We start from the raw sequence: 17,901 nt of genomic DNA, 5'->3' as shown, positions 1-17,901 counted from the left end.
GCCGCAGCCCCCATAGCCCCCACCTTAATCCGGCACTGGCCGGATTACGGTGGGGGCTGTGGGCTATTACGTACGGCTCTCGGAAACCCGAGAAACCACGCCAGGCCCTCACACACCAAAGCGAGAGTATGGGCGACAACATTAATGGCGCAAGCTTTCTGCAGGGCAGCCATTTATTCGTAAGCACTAAAATTGCACGTCCACTACGGTGCGGTCTGCTACGTAGCGTAGATTCCGCGGCCGCCACGGAGTGCGGCGACGAGTACGCTGCATGGCTGAGCGCACTGCGGCTCGCTGAGGCCAACCGCGTTTGGCTTACGTTTGGTGCGTCGCGGGTGCCAAAATCAGAAATGGTCTGCCAAACTCTCTCTTTGTACACAGCCACAACAAATGTTTTTTTTTTTTTCACTCACACACACTCACGTCTACGTGAACATCAAAAATCAAATTTTGAACTGCGTGCCACGGTGACGTTCTGTAGGCGAGGCCCTGTGGGCACGCCCCGCTCCGCCGCAGCCTTCCAAGTGCAAGGCATAGAAAGTGCGAGCAGCGGAGCACCGCGAAGTTATTGATTGCCAATAACTCCGCTTCTGCAGAACGCACTGAAGTACTTTTTGCGGCAAGGTATTTCTGAAATACCCTATTTTAGCTCCGAATGCATTTCTCCACTTCGAGAAAAAGTGGTTCAGGGCCCCTTCCGTTAACGCCGCCAGCGGCATTGCAGGTGTTGTACCTCTATGGTTCACGAGATGAGGCCCAGAAGAAACCGTCGGCACTAGGCAGCCCCCCAGTAAAATATTAGATGACGTTAGCTTGACGTTTACTGCTCGTTCCGCTAAGACCAGTGCAAACAAACAGCAGATTCATAACACAGGTGGCAACGCTGTAAAAGCTACGGAAGTATAGTACGGTCATAGAAGTCTCACTCCGCGCGCCCCGCAGTGCAGTTGTTCTTGATCTGCAACGGTTTCTACGAAAAAAAAAAAAAAAAAAAAAAAAACTTCACATGATCAAATAATAGTGAGTTTAGGTGATTATTTCACGAAATAACCGTGAAACGAAGAAGCGCGGTTGCAACACCGAAATGTTAACTGAGACCAGCTTGGGACGACGCAGAAGAGGCGAGCAGTAGCAATGTTCACTCATGTTATATGACGGTGCGTTTGGATGATGCCGCTACTTGGTGGAAGATGAGCACTGGTCGATGCGTGCTGTAGTATGCGTGACGTAATTGAACAGTGTCACGTTTGGTAGGCCTCGTACGTATACGTGATCGATGGCGCTGCCTCCTCTCGATGCGAACCATTACCAACCGTGACCAAGCGTATACACCGGCGGCCGCTGGGTATGGCGAGGCCGCGCGGGCCCTATCTTGAAAGCGATCTGCGATGGGGACGGAGTGCGCCGAGTGCTGATAGCTTCGTGAGCGCTGTGTTCTCGCCGCTTAGCTGGCGTTGAAGCGAGTGGCAGCACCGAGGTGAATTCACTCGCTGCTGCGGTCCCTACCTTGAAAGCGATCTTACGTGACGAACGGACGGACCTGTTTTCTCGTTGGGTAGGCATAGAAATGCTGACGCATTAAAAAAAAAAAAGATGTTAGAGACAGCGGTTAAGAGACAGGAAGACAGCTGCATGGATAAGAAAGCAAACGGGAGTAGCCGATATCCTATAGTTAACATTAGGAGAAAGGAATGAGGTTGGGCAGGACATTAAGTGCGTAAGGCAGGTAACCAGTGGTCTATCACAGAGTTACAGAATGAGTGAGAAGAGAAGGAAAGCGCAGTCGAGCACGGCAGAGAACACGGTGGTGCGATGAAATCAGGAAACTTGCAGGCGCGTAAGATGGGTATGTCGGCGTCGCCGTGACGTCTTGGAGACCCTTCGACCAGGGGCATCGTGTAGCAGCTCATAGTGAACGACACGATACCTTTTTGATTTATTTGTTCATTTTACTCAAGTCCGTGAAGGTCGAAAGAATGCTTGACCACCGGTCAGCGTTTAGGCTGCAGAAGGTGGCCTGCGCCTGGCGTGGCTCATACCGTCGCAAATAACAGCGCAACGGCGCTTGCGTCTGTATCTTTCTACCACGATTACTTTTATATAATTTATATGATCTTAATGCGAAGTAGCGAGCGTTTCCAATGGTGGGGCCGAGTGCTTCGTCTTCCATTAAAGTCTACGGCTCTCTGTCGCTTCCAACACCCATGAGACCGCCGCTGCATCTTCATTTTGTTCGCTCCGAGATCTGCTTCTTTACTGACTTGACCAACAGCAACAGCAGAATGAAGCTTCTATTACCATATACCTCCTCCCTGCCTTCCTACTTAAGCGCGGTTTTGCTCGACGTGTCACAAGACACTGCGCGCTGTTGCCGCAGCATATATCTTGCGGTACAGGCCACAGACGTCCTACTTCGGAGACGACGGGCAAGAAAATGAATAAAAAAGAAAAACCCCTATCTGTTTCGTTTCCGCAGAAGCCGGCAACAGAAAACTCCCTCGTTTCATTCATTTTCTTTTTCCTGCTCCGCGTTTCCCAGAAGTCCCATTCCAGCCGCAGTGTGGAAACCTTACGAGCAGACAAGGGTTCGCGACCATTATTCCTGCTCAAGAGGGTATTTTCCTTGATCCGCCACCCGGCCGGAGCCTCGGCGCGAAGGATGGAGCGGGACCATGGATTACTGCGTATATACGCCAGAAACGGGGAAAGAAAAATAGAGCAGAGGAGACCGGGATATACTCAAGAGGCGGAGAAAAATGTCCGAATACAACTCTTCTTTTACGCTCCCGGGATAAATAAATGAAAGGCGTACGTCGTGGGTGTCGTGGGTACGCGATATCGTTTGCAAGTGCATTTTTCTTTCTTCTAGCGAGCAAACTGCGGTTTCGTATACCCTGAGCGCGCGGAAGGGAGCGCAATCCAGTTTTTGTTTGCTTATTCGTGTGAGCGGGGCGTCTAAGAAAAGATTACACCAGACACACGCAAGCAAATAGCCACCGCTCGGTTGTCTGCAAATCATAGTCGAACACCTCTACCACGAACACCTCTACCACGAAATTACCTGTTTAAAAATGATTGATTATGTGACGGCCGAATTTCCATCTTTTATATGCATTGTGAACGCCTCTATACAAAGCAGATCACTGCAACGTATTTCCCTGTACAACGATGGGATTTAGGCATCCCCGGCGGCTGATTTGTTACTTTGCAAGGAACCCACGCCAAACAGCATATACGAGGCAGCGCTAACGACGCACTTGACGATCCTGCCGATGCCATACAGCGAATCGTACATTCATGTTGCTCTAGCCCAGTAATCAATCACTCAACTCCTTTGCTGTTTGTTGCACCACAGCGGATGCGGCGTCTGACGATAGAGTCGCAGTCGACGACGACGCGATGATGTAACCGAAACTGACTACCGATGACGTCATCAAAGCCATCAATAGGGCGGAAGGGACTCCCCCGAATGTCAACGAAATCACAATTGAAGCAAACAGTCGACCGCGAGGTATGCGATAGCAACTTTCGACGATATCCGCCTTCACCTTTCTTCACTTCCGCGTTTCATCGCGAAGAGTGGGCCGTGAACCTCTTTGAGATAAGGTCAGCTGCGGTCGCATATACCGTCAAACGAAGTGTGCGAAAAAAAAGTGACTTGGTTCTCCGAGTCCGAATTGAATTCATGTTAAATATAGGTTTTGACTTGTTAAATGTGTTTAACATACTTGCTCTAACGGAGGGCGATCTTTATAACAAAGTGGCCTGTATAACGAAAAATGAGGAAGGTCCCCAGTACTTCGTTATTAAGGAGCTTGTTTTTTTTTTTAATTACAGGGTTGTACGTATCACAACTACCATCTGATTATGAGGCACGCCGCAGTGGGCAACTCAGGATTGATTTGGATCACCTGGGGTTCTTTAACGTGCACTTAAATCTAAGTACATCGGTGTTTTTTGCATTTCGCCTCCATCGAAATGCGACCGCCGTGGCCGGGATTTGATCCCGCGACCTCGTGCTCAGCAGCCCAACACCATAACCACTACGGCGGTCGTATTTCGATGCGGGTGAAATGCAAAAACATCCGTGTAGCGTGCATTGGGTGCACGTTAAAGAACCCCAGGTGGTAAAGATTAACCCGGAGTCCCTCACTATACGGCGTACCGCATAATCAAGTCGCGATTCTGGTGCGCACGCGCACGTGTGTGTGTGTGTGTGCGTGCGTGCGTGCGTGCGTGCGTGCGTGTGTGTGTGTGTCGCACCGCGGAGGCCCGGGTTCGATTCCCAGCCAGACAGAAATTTACCAACTCTTTTGAAAGCCACTAATTTACTTTGCTTACAGGAACCACTCTGAGAAATGTGACGTCAATCCGAGCATTTTTAGACGTGCTATTACTCTTTGTAGGTGTCGGCCATTTTTCGTCACGGCACAGTTTCGCCAAGGTCACTGCAAGGTCACCGCGAACATAGCAACCTAATGCTTTCGCCTTTAGTAGGACGAGATCTTGCGACGAAATAGAAAGCGCGGCAATTTCAATAAAGAAATCAGTTGACCGTGCAGCGACGTCCACGTCTGTTCGTTCCTTTGTGTGTCTCCGTTCTACAATTTTCTGCTGAAACAATCCTCGAAAAATGGATCACCTGTCTGGCTCATTCGAGTAAAAAGTTAGCCGAATTTGCATAATTACTCGTCTAATGACCACGTCGAGTAACTTTTATTGTATGCCCCAGCGGTAAAGGCAATCTGTAGGAATTTGTTTAATTGTCACATCTTCGCAGTTTCTAAGCAGCTCCCAACGCATTTTCTGAAACACCCTGCACATATGTCACGTTACCACGACCAGAAAGCGCTGATGTTTGTGTAACGGTTTGGGTTTTCCAGTACAGTGTTCACTCACCGCTGACGGCGCGCCGGTTATATTGCGGACTTTCAAAAGCACAAATATGGCGACGTGCAGGATTTTTTTCGCTATGGACTCGTCTAGCTGTAACGTAACCAAGCCACAAGCAACCATACACTGCCTAGAATAGAACTAAAATTCACATGCAGTGCAAACATATAGGCAAACACTCCTGAGAGCACGTGGTTAATATATATATATATATATATATGTGCGTGTGTGTGTGTGTAACAGAGAGAGAGAGAAGCAGACCGCAATGCTGCAGGTCTGAAGAAAGCTTTTGTTTGTTTGTTTGAGTTCGTTCGCCATGTACCACAACTTCCTTCAATTCACTTTTTGGCTTTTTTTTTTTTTTTAAGAAAGCCCTAGGACATGAAACCGCTCTTTCCAAAAATACAGGCGAAAGCCGTTCGCTGTTTGCGGCGTACGTGAAGCAAACATGGAACAGAACGAAGGAACACAAACAATCAGAGCTCAGTTCTTCGTCCTTCAAGGCGTAAAGCACGCATACGCATTCAACAACGTATGAAAATTATCCGAGGTACAACACAATATGCACGGACGCAGACGCGTATCCGAACCTACAGCCGAACGACAGCGAAACTCAAAATAACAAGAGGTACGCAATGGCAATCGTCGACCCGAAAGCCCAACAATAATTTACAGCATCCGTTAAGGCGGGGACTCCAGCGGCTGCCGAAACTATTGCCGCGGCAATGGCCCTCTCTCACCCGGAACGCACGCAAAAGAGCATCACCATAATCACAAGCTCACAGGAAGCACGTCGCATGCTTCAAAGGGACCATGTGACCAAAGCAAGTCAGTCAATAATACCGACAAAATTCGCCCATATCATCGCCGGATCGTATGGCGCTCAGGCCACACTGGCCTGTAAGGGAACGAACTGGCCGATTCGCTAGCCCGAGGGTATTATTAACGGGGCAGACTCGACTATAGGACGGTCCTGGGAATGCCACCACCTCAATCCAATGAATGTCCGAGAGATTCTCGCTCATCAGCGCAGAACCAGAAAAAAAAAAAAAAAATTCCCTCTACCACGCCCACAACTCAGTGGAGAGGAAGCCGCGAACTGGGGCAAAATTCAGATCCGGCGTATTTAGAGCCACACCTTATATTCAGGACCCCCACCTTAAATTAAAAAAAAAAAAACATTTCATGTTCGCCACTCACTATTATAAGGCCGACTGCTCGTGGTGCGGCGGCATAGCAACATTACAGCACATTACATGGAATTGTGAACCAATAGGAGGCACAGCTAACCACATAAGACCTGTCGGGACAATAGTCCTTCATAAACCAGGTCAAGCGGGCAGCCGAGGCCAGTGTGGCCCTGGACTAAAGGGGCTTCGATCATGCCACCAAAATACTTTTGAACAATAAAGGTTGTTCTCTCTCTCTCATCGTTAATTTTTCTCGAGCCCTAGGAAAATCGAACTGTCAGAAACACACACACACACTAACCGTTTCCAGCCCGAATGGAAATTGGCGCAATGCGGAGTGTTAATGTAAAAAAAAAAAGAGAAAAAACAAAACAAAACGAAGGGTCGCGAGAGGATCGAGTCGCCGCGACAGCGCTGCGAAGAGCACTGCACTTCGCAGGCTGAACGACGTGCACTTCATTCGCTGAACGATCAAAGTCAGTAAGCACATAAAGACTAGACTGGAAGGTGTATATGGATACGTAGGTAACAGGCTTTTGGTTTTTCCATTTCCCTTTTAGAGCCAATTAACGACCCGACTATAAAGCAAGTTACAGAGCATTTCTTGCATTCCTGTACAAAACGGGGCATGACGCCCGAATGTGACAGGCCCATCTGATAAATATATGTATACGTGGCTTTTGTCCACATCGCCCCAACTCATAACCCAAATGTCTCGCAAATATCTTGAAATCAGTCCAATATTGAAGTGTACGTTTCGTTTCTTCAGACTATATACGCACGCATATCTGTCGAGTATCATCTATTAAAACAGTTTTGCGCCATCCAACTGTTTCTCTACGTCAAAAAACGGTCATGTGTGCTTTTTTTTTTTTTCATAAGATCTATCATAATGCACAAATGAATATGACCTTATTTCGAAGCAATCCTATGAATAAAACAGAACTGCTAGATTACATGAAGTACAGGCAGCATTGTCCCGTACAGAGCTATTTCGCAACTCTTTTTTTTCCCAATGAATCCAACGATCGGAACATTTGCCCGCCTCTGTCACCGAACTGACCGATGTTTTCGCCTTTAAGGATGCAGTCGATTATTAATATCGCTACGTGACACTTGAAGAAGAAGACAGCAGCCACTGGATGAAGACGACGACGTGCCTTGCCTTGTTACCTGGACTGGCTTTAATATATTTACCAAAATTAGACATTTGCTAAACTTATTCACTTAGCACATCTATAAAATCTGCCCGACTCTTGGCCGATCCCCGTGAGTGGGTATGCGCCAAAGATGACAAGGTCATCATCATCATCATCATCATCATCATCATGTTGGCCAGTGGTTGCTATAGTTGTAAATATACCATGTAAACATTTTCTTGCCCAGTTTAATTCCACGTAATATTTTTGGTCGAGGTGGTGGGCAGGCGTCCTTTTCGTTGATTTTTTTTTTTTTTTTGGTGGCGATAGTGGGCGATCTGACAAAGGAGCCACGATCCGTCCACAGTCTATCCTTTTAACACTGCATAACATGCCCAGTGACTGGAGGAAGGCTCGGTAATGTATTTGGCAAGTATCTTCGTGTCTTCCTGCTGGATGACGTGTCGCTCATACGCACACACCCTGTAGGGGCGTAAGAAAATGTTCTTCCTAGCCGGATTGTTTTGTTCTTGTAATCAATGCCTGTTACCCACTCCCTGGTGCAATGCCTTCGAGCCCCTTGACGGTATTCAAGTGTACCGGGTGTTTCAGCGAACACTTTCAAAAAATTTTAAAGGTTGCCTGTGGCAGATAGCACAACTCTAGTTCATGAGCTGGTCTACTCGAAGAGGCGGACATTACTTGCACAAAAAAAAAAAATTGAAAGGCATAATCGAATAATTAACAAAAATTACTAATTCAGTTTTGAACTAATTACCTCATGGCCGGCCCATATCACAATTTACAAATTCTAGCCCTGCAGTTCGCAAGGCGGATACACTTGGAACGAATTCTCAGGATGAGACCAGTTTCGAGATATTAATTCCCGAACTTTGCGGAGAAATGCATTTGCGTTCCAGTTACTTTCCTAACAAAACGTCGTTTTATGCATTTTATGCACCCTAAACGTCTCAATGACTGAATGGCTAAACAATAAATACAAAGAATATGCACATTTGTAACGTGCAAGGCGGCGAAATTGTCTGTGTACGTGTCATTTAAAGCGTAGCGTTCTTTGCGAATCACTCCGCGATTGGACGTTCCGTCGTCGCCATTGATTATCTCTACGAGTACAAAGCTGTTCGCTACTCTAACCAGTCTATGAGACTAGTGGCGTCCGTGCATTTTTTTCTTTTTTTTTTCGGAAACCACACCAGCCAATACTGTAGCGGAGAAGGACAATGTTGCGCGCATTGGAAAGAACTGGCTGTCTTTGACAATGTGGGGCTGCTGCCAACCTAGTGAATTAATTCAGAGGCAATGAAATTTCTGAAGTCCGCAGTAATCTTGTTTTTTTTTCTTTCCCCACGCCACAACTTCGTAAGCCAGGTCGGACGAAGTAGAACACTTTTGATGAAGGCGCTTTTGATGCAATTCGAAGTCACAAATGATGGACAATGCAAGAACACGGTACTAAGTAATCCGCGACGAACGTGCGCGTCAAAGAGTGCTTGTTCATAATAAAAGCCCTTCTGTGACGTCCTGGAGCAGTCCAAGCGCTGATCCAATGAACAAGGGTGGTCCGTCAAGAGCCCTCAGTTTGTCACGTATAGCTGCCACCGTTACTGTGCGTAACGCTGAAACTTTAAGGGACGATAAAAGTAAATATTAAGTCAAGCTAAAGTGATAGATTAATGCTCGAGAAGGTATAAGGCGTCGACATTATCACAAACAAGGCTTTGATATTTCAGAAATTTAGTAAATACAGAACACGATTAGCGACTCAGCCGGGACATGCAAATACTAGCCCGATGACCGTAGGCAGTCCTCATTATAACTCTGCTACTATTATTCAACCACTCGTAATAAAAAGATCGTTTCATTACATTATAAGACGGAAGAAAATGCTACTTGTACAGTTTATTCGATTTATAGAAAAAAAAAGAACTTATTGACGTTACCCTTGACAACGACGCGGGCTATCGAAAATTTCGTTTTCGCTCGATTGCACGCCACCAGCGCTTTCGCGCTTCAGTAGTTTCGTAATCGCGTAGTGGGGCGCTGGTTTTGCTGGCTCGCGATACTAACACAAACTGCAAGTAGCAGAGAATCCAACGTCCGTGTAATGTCGCGGAATGGCCGAACGGTCCACGCCACGTGACCAAGAGCAGCTGCAGCGTGAAATCCAACGCTCTTCTTGGCTTGGTTTCTCCATGGTCACGCATTGCGGTTTGCGCAATAAACCGTATAGCGTCGTCTGTCGGGCGCCCTTTTACTCACCGACGGCGGAAAGGGCGGTGATGGGATACACAACGTCACCACTCCCCGCTCGGGAGCGGGCGATTTGAATTGGGCTAAAGGTAGACGCGATTTTCTCTCAAACTGAGTCTTTTCTTGGCACGAAACAATCGCTGCGAGGTTTCTGGGATGGTATTCTAACAGTCGACGTCAAACTTATTATTTGCCCTTAGTGTATCTTTAAAACAGAAAATTACTTGCGTGCGCTAATGCGAAGTCAACGAAACAACGCATCTCCTAGTTAGAGCACGCTGAAATTGCACCCCCACGCCCCCCACCATCCATTCCCCTTTTCTATCTACAAGCCACCATAGGGCGTTAAAAAGCAGCGATTATTCAAGAAGATTGCACACACTACAGACAAACAATCTTCCAGTGATCAGAAGCGAAAAATGGGCGAGTTATTAATGAAGCATGGCTAATTCTGAGCGCGAACTACTAGGACACAAGATAAGGCACGAGAAGGTACAGGATACAGCGTAGACTGGCAACTGAACGTTTATTAGAAAGGTTAAAAACTTTAACAACGCGATATTTCATACGTCATCGAAGACGGCAGGTAAAAAAACAAAGAACACGTTCGGTGCTACACATGCCAAAAAATCAGCCAAGTTTTAAGTCGCATCTAGAAAAGCCACTTCAGTATCATGAAGCGGTATGGAGGCATGGCTGACACATCCTGCCCCCTTTTTCTTTATCTCGTGGGCTTCTACAAACTCTCTTGTCGTTTGATTTTTGCGCTTATATGAGACTGTTTTTTTTTTTTCAAACTGGGTGCACATGTGCCGTTATCATGCGACTTGCAGTCTCTTATAAGCATTGCGAGATGAGTGCGCGGAGTCCCCTCTGTGGACTTCAAATGCTCCTTCAGCCTGGTGCTCAGACGTCTGCTGGTGAGACACGTGGCTGATTTTTTGGCGTGTGTAACACCGAAAGTTTGCTTTGTCTTTTACCTGCTCTCTTTCATGACGTATGACATATCGCGTTTTTAAAGTTTCTAACCTTTCGAATATACTTTGAGTTGCCAGTCTGCGCTGTGACCTGTCTCTTCTCGTGCCTTAGCGTGTGTCCTATCTGCTCGCGCTCCGAATTACCCCGGCCTTCCAGTGGCTTAGCAAGGCGCACACTTGCGGAAGCCGGAGAGTAACGCCGCAGCTCAAACTCATAAGTCATCCTGATGACTGTTCTTACTCCCCCCCTGCCGTAATCCCTTGAAATGGTCAAGCGGAGCCAAGGCGAATACAAGACCGGCCGAGTTGTATGACACACTGCTAGATCGTCTACAAAGGCTGTCCTCAAAATTATGAGAGAAGTGAGGCTGCGCAAACAATCCCGGTATGCGTTGTTGTGCATGTCACCTGTCACTGTCGCACAAAATCAATCCGCCTGTCCAACTAGCACTACCACCAAAAAGTTGACAAGCGACTCCTCGGGTTTCTTAATACATACGCAAGCGGAGGGCAAGCCGACGTTGGAAGATTTCTGGGCGGGGCTTGGGTCACCTTGCATTCCGGAGTCATTTGTGCACTGATAGCTAGCGCTTGCGTGATTCTAGTTCACATATATATCGAAGCGCAAGCTCGTGATTCGATAATATAAGATAGCGCATGAGCTTCATTTCCTTCTGCGTTGTCAAGCGCACATACGCTTCGCGAAATGCTCAAGCATGAGAAAAAAAAAAAAAAAATCCTGCCCCCGGCTTTACACACACCCTCATATGAGTCCTAAGTGTCACGTATTAACCCACAAGAGATTAGCGGCGAGTTCTCGAGCCTACCGTAACTTTGCGCAGAATGAACCTAAGACATCTCGCTTACATTGCAGAGAGTGTACGTGGTTCATTGCTCATCGCACTAGGATGCAAGGGCGCCACTCTCGACGACCGGGGCACGTCCTCATAATAAAGCGGCGAACTTCTGGCGATGCCGCGAAACACGATATGAATGCATGTGCACTACCAAAGACTCGGAAGCTGACATAAAAAAAAAAAAAAGCGCGAACTGTAATCAGGGAGGAGGAGGAGAGAAAGAGAAGGCAGGGATGTTAACCAGAAATGCGTCTGGTTGGCTACCCTGCTCTGGGGGACGGGAATGAGGGAATAGAAAGATGAGATAGAGAGAGGAGAGGGGGAGGAAGGACACGGTGAGCTCGCGCACGCACGCGGAGGGCCTGAGCAATTCAAAGGCGTTCACATAGGCCAGTCGTCCTCAAGTAAGACAACAGTACCTTCACAGCTTTGTGGGCTGACGAGCGATGGGGACGGTCTTTAAGTAGCACCTGCACGGACAACGGCCGATCGTCCAGTCGACGTAATGCTTTAGACAGAATGGGTTATAAATAAAAAGGCTAGATCAGGCATTCCAATGTTCGGCATAACATGTATCAGAAGGCGCATGTATACGTCTTCTGGTAAGCATGCGTTCACACTAGACGAGGACGCGAATACGCGCAGCACACATCATATTCCCTCTTGCGTTCCGGAGCGCAAGGTGACCGAAGCCCCATCCAGAAATTTTCCAACGTCGGCTTGCCCTCCGCTTGCGTATATAGGAAACCCGAGGAGTCGCTTGTCAACATTTCGGCAGCAGTGCTAGTTGGATAGGCGGATCGGCAAGGCATATCCACTTGGAACGAATTCTCAGGACTGAACCGGTTCCGAGATAATTTTCAAAGTGTCTGACGAAATGCATGGGCGTTACAGTTACCTTTTTGAGGAAAACGCTGTTTTATGCATTGAAGCACAAAGTTAACTGGAACGCCCATGCATTTCGTCGGACACTTTGAAAATTATCTCGAAACTGGTTCAGTACCAAGAATTCGTTCCAAGTGGATACGCCTTGCGAACTCAGCGGCTATAATTCGTAGATTGAAAGATGTGCCATAAAATAAATAATTCATAAGGTAATTAGCGTAATTGTGTTAATTATTAAATTAGACATTTTGATTTATCGTGGAAGTAATGGCCGCCTCATGAAGTAGTTTAGATCAAGGATTATAATTGTGCTACCTGCCACAGGCAATTTAAAAAAATTTGGTGCAGCTAAAATGACACACCCTGTGTACTATATGTATATACCACGCAATGTAGCCGGAAAAGATGGTACGCTTCTGTACACTTTTTTATACAGACATAGCGCGGTTGTAATGCCTCCATAATCGCGGTGTATGTGGCGTACTTTCAGGAAGGACGAGCCGGTGCTGATGGCTCCAATATAGAAAGAGACATTCAAAAAAAAAAAAAAAATCGTCGGCCCTTCCACTCCGTGAAGATGGTTAACCAGCGAAGCTGAAACGTGCGGCCCCGGTGTTTATCACTGGGTTAATCCCAGGGGTTCATTAAAGTATTTCTCAATTATGAGGTTAGACACACGTTCGGCTCCGACGGAGAGAACGACGTCACTGACACCCGCAGTCCGCCGTTGTCGCTTACGTTCGATGTCTCGAGTTTTCTCGGCGGCGTGGTGAGCAGTATTCGCCCGCCCATTGCCGCTTCCGATTCTTCAAAATTAAATCGCTTCAAAATTAAACCTGTCCGTTACGTAAGACAATGAATGGCTCATGCCCCCTTAAGCAATGGCTCATACTCCCGTAAACGCGGCCTCCCCATTACGACGAAAGAAGAGAAGTGAAATTCTACGCTGGAATGATGAGCGGCAACAGAGCCAGCTGTGGAAGAAGACGACGACGCTCGAGCCAATGATGATGATGATAGTTTTCTGCATACAGGCGATTTCGCGAAGCCATATAAAGCTTCGCTTTAAAAAAAAAAACTCTGCGGTGTATCTTACTGGCAACGGCACCAATGACCCGTGAAGCTATAGTTACCATTTATTTATGTATGTGTTAATTTATCAACTTATTTATATATTTATATGCTCTCTAGGAGAGGAGTGCATACTTATATCAGTCTTAACAAAATGTGTTCTAAAGTGAAACAAAATTTGGGATGTACGTGGCAGGTAGGAATATTTAAAATGCAAGTCGGCACGCAGTGCGGAACGTCAACTGTACGAACATGATCAAGTATTTATTATAAGTACGGTGCGGCAAGAATTAGCTGCTTGCGCACATCATGGAACCCCTAAAAGAAATAATAGATTACAAAACAAAAAAAAGAAAACGGTCAGGAGGTACTAGCGACCGGGCAAGCGCTCCGCGCGTGAGGTCGCAATAAGAGCGAGACACCCAAAATCAACCTGCCACGCTCCTGACACTCGACGCTGAGCCGTACGCGATAAAATATTTACGTAAGCCAGAAAAAGTTGCTGCAAAATTAAACATTCCTAATGCGTCCGCTGCTACGTGTCTTTAACAATGCCGAAGACGCAAGAAATCGCGTTAAAACTACCTTGCGGCAGACATGATTCAATTGGCGCCCCGAAGGTGATATAATAAGGGCCTCACCTTGAAATCCGGACGCAGATTTCCTCACCGCGAAGCGGCGAAGAACCAAGGCGAGAGAAAAACAAAAAACAAAAAAAAACAAAAAACACACACACACACACACACAAAACGCACAGGTCAAACCTTCCAAAAAAACTTCCGGGCTATGTATATCACTGCAGAAACGCCGCACTTGGATTCTTTCTCTCTCGCGGCACAAAGTCGCAGGCGGGTCACGCTGCTACAACGCGAAGCACACACGCCAAACACCGCAACAAGCCACGGGTGTTGTCGCGCACATGCAGGCGAACTTCACGTCACCCGTCAACGGCACTCATCATCGGCTCGGCGCTGGCTAACAACGTCGTTCGCTCCCCGGGGGCGTCGATTGCTTTTCTTTTATCATACTTTCTGTCCTTTCATTTTTTTTTCTCATCCTCCGTCCTCTTTCTCTCTCTGCCTCTCCACTTCCTTCTTTCCCTCCGTGCCTAAGGCCTTTCACTACGAGCCGCCTATACGTAAATGCACGTACCACGATGACAGCTAGCCCGAAAGTATACACGTTACGGGCGCACGTGTGAGGAGTTGTTGCGGGCGACTGCGTCCAGAAAATAGCGAAAAACACGCCAGAAATATGACAAGACACACGCAAATCAGATGCGCGAGTGAATGTTAGGCTAAAGACAGAGGCGAGAACGAGGACCGACGTAATACTTATACATATACAAAAGAGAACGATAAGTAATAGACAAAAGGGAAAAAAAAGATAAATAAATAAACATATAACTGCATGCCCGTTTCTTCGTCGGGCGCCTAAAGGTTTACGCATGGACGGGCCCCAGCGCGAACAAATTTCACAATTCGCTCGAGGATGAAAAAGCGAGCGGAAGCGCGGGCGCGCCTTGTATATATAGGAACTAGCGCTGGCCGCGCGCGCGCATGTCTTGCCTATTTATTTTTTTTGTCACTAGTATAGTATTCAATACGAGCTGTCAAAAAATGGCCGGCGCTCATTTCTCAATCCTGCGCGCGCGCGCCCTGGCGAAAAATATGCAAATCGACGAGAACAAGAAATAAAAAGCGTGAACGGGGAGTTCAAAGCGCCGGTGAAATGTCAATATATATATATATATAAATATATATATATACATACATACATACATACATACATACATACATACAGACAGAGTGCATAACAAATTTGAAAACGTCGCACCGATATTCTCCTCGCCTATTACGCTTATTGATAGACTAACTACGTTTATACGCTATACGACAGGTTACGGGCGCCCATACACTCGCTTTCTCCTATCTCAGAACGTTTTGGGATCGATTATGTTGTGCTTATTTTGCAAGTTACAGGGGTCCGTACGTAACGCGGGGCTGTGTTGCTACGACTGTATACGAGGCAGTGAGAATTCCGAGAAGCCGATCTGGATGAGAAATTGAAACGGCAAACGAAGGTCGAAGAGGAAACGTCGCTTTAACCAAACGAGTGCGAGGTGACCCCTTGTTTGCACGGGAGGAGAAACGCCAGAGGTCACGCCAAGGAGAGGCGCAAAAGCATAAAAAAAGGGAGAGGGGGTGATGGAAAAAGATGGAGAGAGAGAGAGAGAGAGAGATCCGTTCGCTCCGGAACGGTGCCTAACGAAGCGCACACAGGGTTAACGAAGGGTGAAGCAAAAGACCCGGAGGAGGCAGAAGAAGCACGAGATCGCAAGAAAGGCCAGGGCGACCCATTCGAAGCGCGATGTGGACGAGTGCGAAGCGGTCAAATGAAGAAAGGGAACGTATAAGAACGAGCAGGAGGAGCAGGAGAGGCGAGGCGCGGTCGTAAAGCGGACAGATTCAGCGCCGAACGTAGCACGAATTTTCTTTCGTTACAACATTTTGATGTGGGATATATATATATATATATATATATATATATATATATATATATATAATCATCAGCCTATATTTAAGTCCACTGCAGGACGAAGGCCTCTCCCTGCGATCTCCATTTACCCCTGTCTTGCGCTAGCGTATTCCATCTTGCGCCTGCAAATTTCCTAACTTCATCATCCCACCTGGTTTTCTGCCGTCCTCGACTACGCTTCCCTTCTCTTGGTATCCATTCTGTAACCCTAATGGTCCACCGGTTATCCATCCTACGCATTACCTGGCCTGCCCAGCTCCATTTCTTCCGGTTAATGTCAACTAGAATATCGGCTATCCCCGTTTGTTCTCTGTTCCACACCGCTCTCTTCCTGTCTATTAACGTTACTCCTAAGATTTTTCGTTCCATCGCTCTTTTTGCGGTCCTTAACTTGTTGTCGAGCTTCTTTGTTAACCTCCAAGTTTCTGCCCCATATGTTAGCACCGGTAGAATGCAATGATTGTACACTTTTCTTTTCAACGACAGTGGTAAGCTCCCAGTCAGGATTTGGCAATGCCTGCCGTATGCACTCCAAACCAATTTTATTCTTCTGCAAATTTCTTTCTCATGATCAGGGTCCCCTGTAAGTAAGTGACCTAGAGGCTGACTGGCGATCCTGAATTCTTGTTCCCTTGCCAGGCTATTGAATATATATATAATTTGTCTTTCGCCTCGACCGAGGCGCTACGAATTATTTGTTCTCGAAGCTTTGAAACAATATAACCCATCGTTTAAACTTCGACCTTCATACTTGAAACAGCGGAGAACTTCTCGCGCTTTTTCAAGTATATAAAATAGATTAATTTTTTTTTCGCACTGTTGTTCTTCATTTGCCGGCTCTATTTAAGCGAACTGGTCGGTGTCCAGCAAACCTCCTCGATCGTCTATTTATTGCTAGTTAATTTTTTTCGTAAACAGCACTGTAAATGCGTAAGACGATTCGATAAACCAATTAAGACTAGTTTACTAAACAAATATATACACCGATCTCCCCCCGTTCAAAGCGCGAAGACCGCCTGTCTTTCCGTCTATTCCTTCTTCCGATATTTGCAGCCGTTATTCCGCCGTGTACGTTGGTTCAATGCAAGCTTGAGCAGAATGCCCACGCTTGCAGCGTTTCGGAGATATGTCCCCCTGATTATTCATATGGTGGGCGGCGGAGGGCTGCAGGGATCCTCAATCTCGGTCATATTACAGAATGTGTTTGTCATAATCTCCCACCCTCTGCCATCCCTTGATTAAAAAGTTAAAGTCGGATCATCACCGGGAACAAAAGTAAATAAATAAGCAAACAAATTAATAAACGTAACAACGGAACCAAAGCAAAACAGATCTTTACGCTCCGAATCATATCTTTCCTTCAGTCCGCTAAGGACCGGCATTCCTTGCGGCAGCGGCGGCGCGGTGAAACTTGCCACCCTGTCAGTCTGAGGAAGAGCAGAGGAAAACTGCCCATGTGTGCCAGCTTTCGACGAAGCCATTCCAACCTTTCTACATAAATCATTCCGAAAAATTACAAAGCTAACGAATCCCGAAAGAGCTGGAGTAACGACTTTCGCATAGCGGCTTAAATTAAAGCACCGCACCTCGTTCTTTCTCTCTTTTTATTGAACTTTTTTTTCGCTCAGAGATTTAAGGCACGCGGCACATTAAACATTTCGAACACAGACTTCGTTTACGCGACTTGATGGCGGACGCCGAGAAAAAACGTTGCTTAGACAGGAACCGGAGCGGCACTGCTCCGACGCTAAGCAGATTACTATACAGATTGTGATTGCAACTTTCACGAATGCGGCCTTGTTTCCGACTGAGGACGTATAGCCCGCAGCGCTGGAAGAAAGCGCACTGGTCCACACAATGCCCGAGAACACATTTTAATCTCTGCGTCAAGCTAAATACAGAAGGCGCGTGCGCAAAGCGTGTTGCTACAATGAGAGGCAGAATTCTAAGGCGAAAAATATTAAGCAAGATTGCAGGTTATTACCGAGCTTGCAGCGAAAATAAGGTAACTCGTTTTTAACACGACAGCGTTAAGGCCCCCATGTCGCAGAAAATCCGGCGTCGGTGTGGGCCCGTGGTG

The 17,901-nt window shown here is 46.9% G+C and overlaps 1 protein-coding gene across 4 annotated transcripts in view; it reads right to left on the bottom strand.

The window, feature by feature from the left end:
• The window catches only part of LOC119461528 (cytochrome b5 reductase 4), a 302,295-nt gene that overhangs the window by 41,984 nt on the left and 242,410 nt on the right, over positions 1 to 17,901 (bottom strand). Inside the window, exon 1 of one of the 4 annotated variants that reach the window (XM_037722871.2) lies at positions 13,925 to 14,154. The exons of the other annotated variants lie outside the window; for them this stretch is intronic. The gene's annotated coding sequence lies outside the window, so the exon portion shown is untranslated. Of the gene's footprint in view, positions 1 to 13,924; positions 14,155 to 17,901 lie in introns of those variants that run through there. 4 annotated transcript variants of the gene reach the window in all.

Source organism: Dermacentor silvarum, chromosome 8, assembly GCF_013339745.2.
Source record: "Dermacentor silvarum isolate Dsil-2018 chromosome 8, BIME_Dsil_1.4, whole genome shotgun sequence".
Lineage (NCBI taxonomy): Eukaryota > Metazoa > Arthropoda > Arachnida > Ixodida > Ixodidae > Dermacentor > Dermacentor silvarum.
This window is presented reverse-complemented; position numbering and strand designations above follow the sequence as displayed.